The 12729-nt window shown below is 38.5% G+C and overlaps 1 protein-coding gene and 1 pseudogene across 14 annotated transcripts in view; one reads left to right on the top strand and one right to left on the bottom strand.

Annotated features, from left to right (window-relative positions):
• The window catches only part of TAF1 (TATA-box binding protein associated factor 1), a 97534-nt gene that overhangs the window by 26359 nt on the left and 58446 nt on the right, over positions 1-12729 (bottom strand). The gene's annotated exons all lie outside the window — the stretch shown is intronic.
• On the top strand, positions 5542-5661 carry LOC116535116 (annotated as a pseudogene).

Below are 12729 nucleotides of genomic sequence, written 5' to 3'. Positions count from 1 at the left end.
AACAGAAACTGAACTCCAATTCCCAGTCCCTAAATGGTTATTACACAGAAAACCAGAATGAAGTTATAAAAAATTTCTAGAATGACACCAAAATGAATGAAAGATAATCTGTGATTTGTCACTGTACTCAACAGAATAAGCTACCCACACACAAAAAGCAATGTTTTTCTGAGTATATTTTGCTTTCCCTCTCTCTTCTTGTTAAATCATGGCCAAAGTAACTCTAGATGTCTCGGAGAAACGTATTTATTTACACTTTGCCTCATACCAAATAAGGAACCATAGAGTCTACAGAATCACATACAATTCAAATTCAAATGTCCTTAAAAAGAGATAATTCCAATGACACCTTTGGGAAGTTGATATTACACCAAGAAAATTTCTTTTCTGGTTTCAAAGTTAATTTCCTTCTTTATAGTGGAAGAAATGCAAGTCACAAGCTTCATGGTTCTAGTTAGAGGGGGAAAGCAAGCATTATTGCTGCTAATTTTCTTTTTTTTTTTTTTTTTTTTTTTGACACGTCTCACTCTGTCACCTAGGTTGGAGTACAGTGGCTCGATTTCTGCTCATTGCAACCTCCACCTCCCAGGTTCACGCATTCTCCTGCCTAAGCCTCCCCAAGTAATTGGGATTATAGGCATGCACCACCACACCGGCTAATTTTTTAGCAGAGACGGAGTTTCACCATGTTGGCCAGGGTGGTCTCAACCTCCTGACCTCAGGTGATCTACCCGCCTCGGCCTCCCAAAGTGCTGGGATTATAGGCGTGAGCCACTGCACCCGGCCTATTACTGCTAACTTTCTGAAAGGTTTCAGAGAAAAACACCAGTCAAGTTGGTAAGCACCCCCTGGGCACCAAGGAAAAGAGGGAATTTGTGATCACTCCTAGGCTCACGCTTCCCTTGAGAACTCTCCCACAAATAATAAAAATAATCCCTCCCTAAGAAAATGAGTACTCTGTCAAAACAGCATAAATTATTATCTTGACAGTGAATGGTGTGGGGATATGTATTTGTTCCAATGTGACATTAATAACAAAAAATAAAAGCTCAGTAGCAGTAGAAAGCTTTTTAAAAAAATATCAATGCCAGATATAAAAAGAAAAATCTGCATACTAAATTCCTAAAGAAATTACACTTACAACTACGCATAGTCCGAATCCCAAAGAGGTGAGCTCTGACTTTGAAATTCTTATTTATCTTCAAACTAGATCCATAACAAATGAAAATTAAAGAGAAGTAAATCTAATCTTTCACAATATAGCTAGGCTCCTTACATTATGTAGAATGAGAATCGAATGTAAATTAGGATGTTTAGTTTTCAAGATTAAAAGGTTCACAGTCTCTTAAACCTGAGTAACATAATCTCAGTCACAATCTAGACTAGAAATTCAAGAAGGCAGAAATCAACCAGAGGGAATTGGGGTGATAAATCTCACTGGCCAAGGGTCTATTTGATGAAAAGCCCAAAGACCCTGAAAATGTTTTTTTCCCCACAAATGAACCACCATTCCATTTAGCAACTTAAAAATATATAAATAAATAGATAGCTTTGGCTAAAAACATATCCTCATATCTCTACAACTAGAAAAATAATATAAACACCTCAAAAAACCTTTTCCTATAGAGTAAAATTTGTAAAAGGCCTTGACTCTTCACTGTAAAGCACTTACTGTAAGCCAGGTACAGCGTCAGGCTCTGGTGATACAAAAATAAAAAAATGAAAACCAAGAGATAGGTCCCTGATGCTTTTTAAGGGTTCATGGAAGTTAGATACATACAAACTTAATTTCAATACTAAGGAACTATAAAAAAGTAACTGTGTCAGAGAATTAGGCAGTGTTAAAGAACACTTCACAACAAAACAATATTGTCATAGAAACGAAATGCCAAATGACAGTTACCACTGGGCAATTTCCCTCTATCTGTTTCAACCACAGTATTTTAAAAACAAAATGGAAATCCAATTTAGACATTTTTTTCCAGAAACATTCACAATGACATCCTTTGCCTTTTTTGGGTCCCATATGATGAAGAAAGTCATATATAATTTGTCTAACTTACACAAATTTTACTTAAACAAGATCAAATACTTATATGAATAAAAATCATAACATATTGTCAAGTATCAAACTGTCAAATTATAAGACAGAACATGGAGCTGGGCATGGTGGCTCACGCCCGTAATCCCAGTACTTTGGGAGGTAAGGCAAGTGGATAACTTGAAGCCAGGGGCTCAAGACCAGCCTGGCCAACATGGCAAAATCATCTATTAACAAAAAAAAAAAAAAAGAAGAAGAATTTAACTATTTCACTTGTCAAAAAGGAAAAAGCATATACTATACATAAAAAAAAGATCCAGAATACTGGCTACTAAGGGGATGGGAGGAAGGGAAAAACAAGAGTTTTCCTTTTCACTTTATATAATTCTATCTTTTTTCGTTTCTTCAATGAATATGTAATTTTTATAATAAAATGTTAAGTTATATACTTTAATTTTACAGGAATAATTTTTAAAGTGTTAATTATTCCCAGTGTTAAAGAGGTTATAGGGAAACAGATATTTTCTTTCACTGTTATTTTGACTATGAACAGGTATAGCCTTTTGGAACACAATTTCAAAATATCAAGATTTCCTACAGAAATTTTGCACAAGCACACATCAATAAAATATAAAAACAGTTAACAACTAGGCCAGGCACAGTGGCTCACACCTGTAATCCCAGCATTCTGGGAGGCGGATTACCTGAGGACTTTGGGACCAGCCTAGGCAACATGGGGAAACCTCATCTCTACTTTTACGTAAAAATGAAAAAATTAGCCAGGCATGGTGGTACACACCTGTAATCCCAGTTACATAGGAGGCTGGGGCACAAGAATCGCTTGAATCTGGGAGGCAGAGGTTACAGTGAGCCAAGATCACATCACTGCACTCCAGCCTGGCTGACACAGACTCGGTTCCAAAACAAACAGAAAAAATAGTGAACAACTATCTGTAAGCCAGCATTATGGAAATACTTTAAATGCCTATCAATAGGAGAATGGTTAAATTATGATACATACATCCATGCTAAGAAATATGTTTAAAAGAATGTATAAATCTGTATGTACTAACATGAAAAGAGAATCAGTAAAGATGTCAATTCTCCCCAAATTGATCATGGGTTTTAACACAATTCTTACCCAAATCCCACTGAGACTTTTTTACACATATAGACAAGCCCCTTCTAAATTTAGTGGAATGGCAAAAAAACTAGAATATAAAATAGTTTTGAAAAACAGTGAGAGAAATCACTCTGACAAGACTTCCAGAAATAAATCAACACCCTCAACTGATTTTGGATAAAGGTGTACGTACAGGACAATTCAATGGAGAGAGGATAGCTTTTTCGATAAACTATGATGAAACATTGGACATCCATAGGCCAAAAAAAAAAAAAGTACTTCAACCTAAACTTCATAACGTACACAAAATATAATTAAAAATGGATCATGGATTTAAATGTAAAAGGCTACAACTTTAAACTTTTAGGAAAAAACATAAGAGAAAACCTTTATGATCTGGGCAAAGACATTTGTTTTTCTTTTTTTGAGACGAGTTTCACTTTGTCGCACAGGATGAAGTGCAGTGGCGTGATCTTGACTCAATGTAACCTCTACTTCCCAGGTTCAACCAATTCTCCTGCCTCAGCCTCTCGAGTAGCTAGGATTACAGGTTTGCACCATATCCAGCTAAATTTTTTTTGTATTTTTAGTAGAGATAGGTTTCACCATGTTGACCAGGCTGGTCTCGTACTCCTGACCTCAAGCAAGCCACCTGCCTCTGCCTCTCAATGTGCTGGGATTATAGGCATGAGCCACCACACCTGGACAACTTCTTAAGAGATAAAAACACTGGCTACGTCTGGGGACTCACCACTATAATCCCAGCACTTCACCTTGACCTCCTAAGGTCAGCCTTGACCACAGCCTTACCTCATGGGCTCAAGCAATCCTCCCATCTCAGCCTCCCAAGTAGGTGGGACCATGGGCACGCACCACCAAACAAAGATACTTTTTTAAATTTTTTGTAGAGATGGGGGTCTCACTATATTGCATAGGCTGGTCTTGAACTCCTGGGTTCAAGTAGTCTTCCCACCTTGGCCTCCCAAAGCATCAGGATTACAGGTATGAGCCACTGCGCCTAGCCTGAAAGACACTATTAAGGGACTGAAAAGGTAAGACACAGACTGGGAGAATCGTATATCTAATAAAGGTCTTGTACCTAGATACATAAAGAACGCTTAAAACTCATTATTAAGAAAACAGGCAGGGCGAGGCAGCTCACGCCTGTAACCCCAGCACTTTGAGAGACCGAGGTGGGCAGATCACTTGAGTTCAGGAGTTCAAGACCAGTCTGACCAACATGGCAAAACCCCATCTCTACTAAAAATACAAAAATTAGCCAGGAATGGTGGCAGGCACCTGTAATCCCAGCTACTTAGGAGGCTGAGGCAGAATTGCTCAAACCTGGGAGGTAAAGGTTGCAGCAAGCCAAGCTTGTGCCACTGCACTCCAGCCTGGGTGATAAGAGTATGACTCTACAGACTGGGTGTGGTGGCTCACGCCTGTAATCAGCACTTTGGGAGGCCGAGGTGAGCAGATCATTTGAAGTCAGACATTCAAAAAACAGCCTGGCCAACATGGTGAAACCTCATCTCTACTGCAAATACAAAAAAATTAGCTGGGCATGGTGGCAGATGCCTGTAATCCCAGATACTCAGGAGGCTGAGGCAGAAGAATCGCTTAAACCTAGGAGGCAGAGATTACAGTGAGCTGCCGAGATCGAGCCATTGCACTCCAGCCTGGGTGAGAGTGAGACTGTCTCAAAAAAAAAAAAAAGAAAGAAAGAAAAAAGAAAAAAAAGAAAACAACACAACAAACACTGGGTCAAAGTAATGAACAGTCACTTCAAGTCACTTCACCAAAGAAAACATACAGATGGGGCTCAGCACAGTGGCTCACACCTATAATCCCAGCACTTTGGGAGACTGAGGTGGGCGGATCACCTGAGGCCAAGTGTTCAAGACCAACCTGGCCAACATAATGAAACACTGTCTCTACTAAAAATATAAAAATTTGCCAGACATGGTGTTGTGTGCCTGTAATACCTGCTACTCAAGAGGCTGAGACACAAGAACTGCTTGAACCCAGGAAGCAAAGGTTGAAGTGAGCAAAGATTATACCACTGCACGTCAGCCTAGGGAACAAGCAAAACTCTGTTGAAAGAAAAGAAAGAAAATACACAGATGGCACATGAAAAGATGCCCAACATCATTAGCCATTAGAAAAGTACAAAGTATTTGAGGAAATAATTTTAAGACTGAAAACAAGAAATTTTTTTTTAATTTAAAAAAAGAAAAATATCAAGTAAAACCACAATGGAATAGAAGAACAGCTAAAAATCTAAAAAGTAATAATAATGAATGCTGCAGAGAAACTGAATCACATACATTGCTGGTGGGAATGTAAAATGGTACAGACACTCTGAAAGTGTGGCACAATCCTTTTGTAGTTCATAAGCTTATCATGACCTAAGTGTGATGACACTGGGTTTTCACACATGTGTGAGATGTGCCTCCCTCAAACCTTATTATAATGTCAGTACATTACCCATCTGACGTGGAAAATAAAACCATTATAGTGCAGTTTCTTATAAAGCTAAACATTTACATTCTATTCTTGGGCATTTATCCCAGAGAAATGAAAAATTAAACTCACCTAAAATCCTGTCCATGAATGTTCACAGCAGCTTTACTCAGGGACAAAACAGTGAAAATCTGAATGTCCTTCAATGAGTAAATGTTTGAACAAACTTTGGTACAACCACACAATGGAACACTCAACAATTTAAAAAATGAACTACTGCAACAACAATTTAGATGGATCTCAAGGGAATTATCCTTTGTGAAAAGAGTCAACCTCAAACTGTTACATATTACATTATTCCATTTATGTAACATGCTCAAATGTCAAAATTATAGAGATGGAGAACAGACAAGTGGAACAGGAACAGTGGTGGGTGTGGTGGTGGGTGGGGGTGCAGATACAAAGAACAGGGAGTTCCTTTACAGTAATAGTTCTAAATCTTGATTGTGGTGGTGGTTATAGGAATACATGTATGGCATAAAATTACACATACATATGCACAAATGAATAGATTTTTTTTTAAAGTGAAAACTAAGTTTTGTAATTTACTTAACAGTAATGTACCAATATAAATTTCCTGGTTTTGACATTGAAGTACAGCTATGTAAGATACTGCCATTGAAGGAAGCTGAGTGAAAAGCCCACAGGACTCTCTACTACTTCTTGTAACTTCCTGATTCTATAATTATCTCAAAATAAAAAGGATCAGAATATATTCATGAACAAAAAAGAGCAAATTACAGAATAAAACAAAAACTTGAAAAACATACGTGTAATTTTCTTTTTCTTTTTTTTAATTGCCCCTGTGGACCAGGGCTACCCTACAGGCAGTGTGCTGAGAGCAGCATGTGTAATTAGTAAACACGTTTTGTGTAAGCATAGAAAAAAGTACTTAAGAATATATACCAAGTTGCTATCTCTGGGGAAATGAAAATATGAGAGACAGGAGTGGGAGGGCAGGGAGGGCAGGCAGAGGCTATACCTTTTAATTTTATATATTTCTAAATTGTTTGACCTTTTTGTAAGAGGGTTTTTTTTTTCTATTTTTATTTATTTTTCCTTTTTCTTAAGACAGGGTTTCATCATGTTGGCCAGGCTGGTCTTGAACTCCCAACCTCAGGTGATCTGCCCGCTCGGCCTCCCAAAGTGCTGAGATTACAGGTGTGAGCCACCACACCCGGCCAAAGCTGAATATTGTCATGGAAACCAATCACAATACAGTTGCAAGGAAAGAATGGTCAATGATGTCAAATAGTAGGGTGAAGTCAAGATAAGGACAGAAAAGTGCTCACTCTATCTGATAATTATGTGATCCTGTTTACTTGATAGATTCGGCAGGGTGGAAACCAGCTTAAAGCTAAGTGAGGCATTATTGGCAGGCAAAGAAAATAGTGAGAGATGTTACATATTCATAAAAGAAGTCTGGCTGTCATAAAAAAGAATGAAAGTCTAAAACATGCTACAACATGGATGAGCCTTTAAAATATGCTAAGTAAAACAAACCAGACACAAAAGAATATTGCATATATTATATGATTTAGTTATATGACGTATCTGGAATAGGCAATTTCATAGAGACAGAAACCGGAATAGAGGTTACCAGGAGCTGGGAAGAAGGGGAGTTATGTAACGGGTACAGGGTTTCTGTTTGGAATAACAAAAAAGTTCTGGAAATAGACAGTGGTAATAGTTGCACTACATTGTGAATATATTGTACTTAATGCCACTGATTTGTACACTTAAAAACAGTTAAAATGACAGCCGGGTGCAGTGGCTCACGCCTGTAATCCCAGCTCTTTGGGAAGCCAAGGTGGGTGGATCACTTGAGGTCAGGAGTTTGAGACCAGCCTGGCCAACACAGTAAATCCCCATCTCTACTAAAAATACAAAAATTAGCCAGGCGTGGTGGTACATGCCTGTAATGCCAGTTAATCTGGGGGCTGAGGCAGGAGAATTGCTTGAATCCAGGAAGCGGAGGTTGCAGCGAGCCAAGAGTGTGCCACTGCACTACAGCCTGGGCAAACGAATGAGACTCCCATCTCAAGAAAAAGATAGATAAAAGGACAATTTTTATATTATATATATTTTACCATAACAAAAGAAGTCTGTCTGGAAAAAGAAAGAGACAAGATAGCAGCAAGAGACTGAAGCAAGATTGGAGGAAGGTTTTTCTTCTCTTCAATGACATGAAGTGACTTAACCTTCATATGGAAACATTTCTCTTTTTTTTTTTTTGGGACAGAGTCTCCCTCTGTCACCCAGGTTGGAGTGCAGTGGCATGATCTCAGCTCCAGGCATGTGCCACCAGTCACCGCTAATTTTTGTATTTTTAGTAGAGATGGGGTTTCACCATGTTGGTGGCCAGGCTGGTCTCAAAACCCCTGGCCTCAAGTGATCTACCCACCTCGGTCTCTCAAAGTGCTGGGATTACTGTTGTGAGCCACTAAGCCTGACAGGAAATACTTACATCTTGGTCCCAATCACTGATGGAAAAAAAAGACCCTTATTATTCATTAGTGGTCAAACTTACAGTAGTACCCTCATAGCACAGACTTAGAAACTAGTATTATGGCAATAGCTTAAGCATTATATTTAACTTATGAACAATACTGAATCATCTATTCATATTCTTCAAACTGATAGAAACTTTTAGACTTAACCAGTTAGGAAAAAAAAGAGCACATGCACAATGGCAGTAAAACTTTTAAATTTTATATTGAATATTGACAATGAAAACTAAACAAAATAAAAACTTTTAAGTTACCTAGGGATAAACTCAACAATGAGAAATTCAAAAGCAACAAAAACTATAAAATGTACAGGAATAAATTTAAAAAGGCGCCTAGAAACTACATGAAGAAAACTAGACGCCATTATTGGGGACATAAAAGAAAATGTGAAGAAAGAAAGAAACCTAAGCTTCCAAGTGAAAAAATGCAGAATCATAAAGATACACAGTTTCTCCAAATTAACCCATGAATTAAATAAAATTTTATAAATTTAATTTGTATAAAGTTGTAAATATATGTTATTTAAAATTATGTAAAATTATAAAATTAAGTAAAATTTAATTTATGGAGTAAATAATATAAAGTAATCCATAAATTAAATCTCAATCATGTTGAGAATTAGAATCTAACAAAAATGACCTTAGAGTTTATTTAGGATAATTAGGCAAGCACAGTCAAGGAATTTAAAATTGTAAAGTCTTAGTGATAGAAACAATTATATTATCTGGTGATAATAGCACCAGACTAGACAAATACATTGAAGCAGAACAGAAAGCTCTCAAATAGGTTCAAGAATATGTAAGAATTTAGTATATTATAAAGGTAGCATTTTGGCCAGGTGCAATGGCTTATGCCTGTAATCCCAGCACTTTGGGAGGCTGAGGTGGGTGGACCATTTGAGCCCAGGAGCCCAGGACCAGCCTAGGCAACATGGTGAAACCCCATCTCTACTAAAAATACAAAAATTAGCCGGGCTTGGTGATGTGTGCCTGTAGTCCCAGCTACTTGGGAGACTGAGGTGGGAGGATAGCTTGAGCCTAGGAGGTAGAGGCTGGAGTGACCCATGCTCACACCACTGGACTCCAGCCTGGGCAACAGAGCAAGACCTTGTTTTAAAAAAAAAAAAAAAAAAAAAAAAAGGGGGGCAGCATTTCAATTAGTAGAAAAGGTTAGACTGTTCCATAAATGGGACTTGGACGCTTCGGCTAGTATTTGGGAAAGAAAGTAAGTTGTGTATTTATCTTATACTTAAGGTTCTATTCTAAAAAGTAGATAAACTGGGCCGGGCGCGGTGGCTCACGCCTGTAATCCCAGCACTTTGGGAGGCCGAGGCGGGTGGATCACGAGGTCAAGATATTGAGACCATCCTGGTCAACAAGGTGAAACCCCGCCTCTACTAAAAATACAAAAAATTAGCTGGGCATGGTGGCGCGTGCCTGTAATCCCAGCTACTCGGGAGGCTGAGGCAGGAGAACTGCCTGAACCCGGGAGGCGGAGGTTGCGGTGAGCCGAGATCGCGCCATTGCACTCCAGCCTGGGTAACAAGAGCGAAACTCCGTCTCAAAAAAAAAAAAAAAAAAGTAGATAAACATTTAAATATTTAAAATACTATATGTATTAGAAGAAAATATGGTTTGCTATCTTGGGGGTAGGGAAGATCTTTTAAACAGTTATAATACCAAAGACAAGAATCATAGAAATGACTAATAAATATGAAGTTTCTGTATGTCAGAAATACCGTAAAATCAAAACTTAAAGGACTTTCTGGGCATGATGGAGTAAATGCTATTTGATTAGTCCTCCTACTATAACCAGAAAACTAGAAAAAAACAAATGAAACAACTGTTTTCAGACACTGAGCAGCAAGTAGTATAAGATTGTGTGATCTCTGTGAGAAGGTACAATTGTCCCTGGCTTTCTGCTGAAGGCAAGCCAAAGACAGCAGTCTTTCTGAGCTGTGGAGGCATGCCGGAGTCTGAGGAGGTTAAGACAGCTCGAAATTGCAAAGCATAACTGGAGAAGAGGGTGTGCCACAGAAAAATATCAAGATCTGCAAGGGTTCCCTTTAGTCTCTGGCTGAATAACTACTAAGCTGCGCAGGCGTAGGATGAGACTCCAGGATGCCAGGCAAAGGTCCTATAACCTGAACAACTATCAGAGCCCACAAAGGTTGGGGGTAGGGGGAGATTTCTCAGTTTTTCTTTGTAAACTTATATCTAGATTGTGGGGTCCAACTGAGTCTTCTAAAACTTCGGGCTCTCAGGTTTCACGACACATGTTCTACCTATGTCCATCCCAAAGATGGCTTCTTACTGGAGTTGATTTTGGTTTTAAGAGCACTAGAGGAGAAACTCGATATGAAATCTTTGGGAGAGGGAATCTCATCATGACTCACTCAGTGTCACCTACTGGTTCAGACTATGCAGTTCATTTCAAATGAGATAAGGCACATTTAGGGTAGTACGGTCACAGACTATGCAGTTCATTTCAAATTTAACTAAATATTAAGTAGTAAGGCCTCTGCCAACTTTGTTAAGTCTGGCAAAAAATTTGGGTTATATTTTTCAGAAGGGATTTATCTGTATGACTCTCTCCTTTAACTGACATAGAATCTTGTGGTCCTTTTGGGACTGCTAAATAACGCCAACTACTTAAAGTTGTGGGCTTCCCTGATTATTAATGTTCTTTTCAAATGCTATTTAAACATGAACAGAGGTTCCGAGATTGAGCTAGTACTTACGTGGTAGCCAGAAGGCACAAGGGCTTAACTCTGTAATTGGTGTACAGTCCATTGTCATCACTTAAGGACAAGACTGATTCCTCTGATACATACTGCCTATGTCCAGAGGCATTTTGTATGGAGTGTTACTTATATTCTGGTTTTTGCCTAATGACCCTAATCTTAGTGCTAAGTATTCTGGCTATATACAATATAGTTCATGGGCTAAATATGTGACCAATAAAGGGTAAGCCAATGAAATCAGTGTAAAATATTATAGAAATATGCTCATATGCAGTATGATATGTGTGAAGGATCTGAATAATGTTAACCAGATATACCATTCTACCAATTTAGACTAACTTTAATACTAACTTGGTAAAATTTTACAAAATAAAATTTTTTAAGTAGAGAATAAAGTCCACATGGACTTTGTTACTATTTTTATTTTGTGTTTATTGAGACAGGGTCTCACTCTGACAACCAAGCTGGCATGCAGTGGCACACTCATGACTCACTGCAGCCTTGAACTCCTGGGCTCAGCGATCCTCCTGCCTCAGCCTCCCAAGTAGCTGGGACTACAGGTGCACACCACCATGCCCAGCTAATTTTTAAATTTTTTTTGTAGAGACAGGGTCTCTAGCCAGGGCCGGTCTTGAACTTCTGGCCTCAAGAGTTCCTCCTGCCTTAATTTTCTTTTTTTTTTTCAGGCCCCTACTGGCCGAATGCCTTCATTTTCATAGCCTTAATTTTCCCCCAAAGCATTAGGATTACAGGAGAGTCACTGCACCCAGCTTAGACTTTGTTACTATTAATTAAAAACAGACGTGGGATATTTGGCTGAAACAACAAAAGTTTTAAACAGAGATATTATTTCATGTATTATTACTTGATAGTAGGAAATATTTTATATGTGCCTTTAATTCCTCATTTTTTTTTTTTTTTTTACTATGCCAGAGGTTGAAGACTAGGAGCCAGATTTGGCCTGCAGATAGACGTTTTCATTTGGCCAATGGGGTTAAAAAATATTTAAACTATTTGCAAGTATGCAAAAAATTGAGAAATGTCACATAAAAAGTCCAGATTTTCAGCTTCTCTTGAAAAATATCTAGCAACACTGAATACTCATTTTTTTTTTTAGGACAACAATCAGATGAAGCAAAAAGGACATGCCACTTTAGATGGAATATGTACTCTTCTAGTTTACCACAATCTCACCTGGCCCACCTTAGTTATTTACATTACTTGTTTGAACCCTGCAGGACACCTGAGTTTGAAGTCTCTGTTCTTCACCTTTAGTCACCATTATTAACTGATTCTCATTCACAAAGACTTAATGCACCTGGCACAATCATTCTCTCCGCTCCAAATGCCTCCCATCATAGTGAGTTACTTTCTTGTTCACATGTACAACCTATCCAAATCCCTGAAAATCTTTGTGCCAATAGTGTGCACCTTTGTTCCAGCCAAAGGCATCCATGGCTATACCCAGAATGTTGTCTACTGAAAACTGCTTCACCTCTGAAACTTTCAACTCCAAATATTCTACTTTGTTATCACAGCCTTTTATCTTTCCAGTTTTTTCATTCTCTCTTACCTCAAGAAAACTGCTAGGCCCATTAATTTCTCTCTCTCATCATATTAAGCCTCTCCCGGCATTAGTTTCATGCATAATCAGACCCATGTTTTAAAAACTAAGGTAATAGGCCGGGCGCAGTGGCTCAAGCCTGTAATCCCAGCACTTTGGGAGGCCGAGGCGGGTGGATCACGAGATCAAGAGATCGAGACCATCCTGGTCAACATGGTGAAACCC

Source organism: Sapajus apella, unplaced genomic scaffold, assembly GCF_009761245.1.
Source record: "Sapajus apella isolate SASKATOON/1434 unplaced genomic scaffold, GSC_monkey_1.0 scaffold91, whole genome shotgun sequence".
NCBI lineage: Eukaryota > Metazoa > Chordata > Mammalia > Primates > Cebidae > Sapajus > Sapajus apella.
This window is presented reverse-complemented; position numbering and strand designations above follow the sequence as displayed.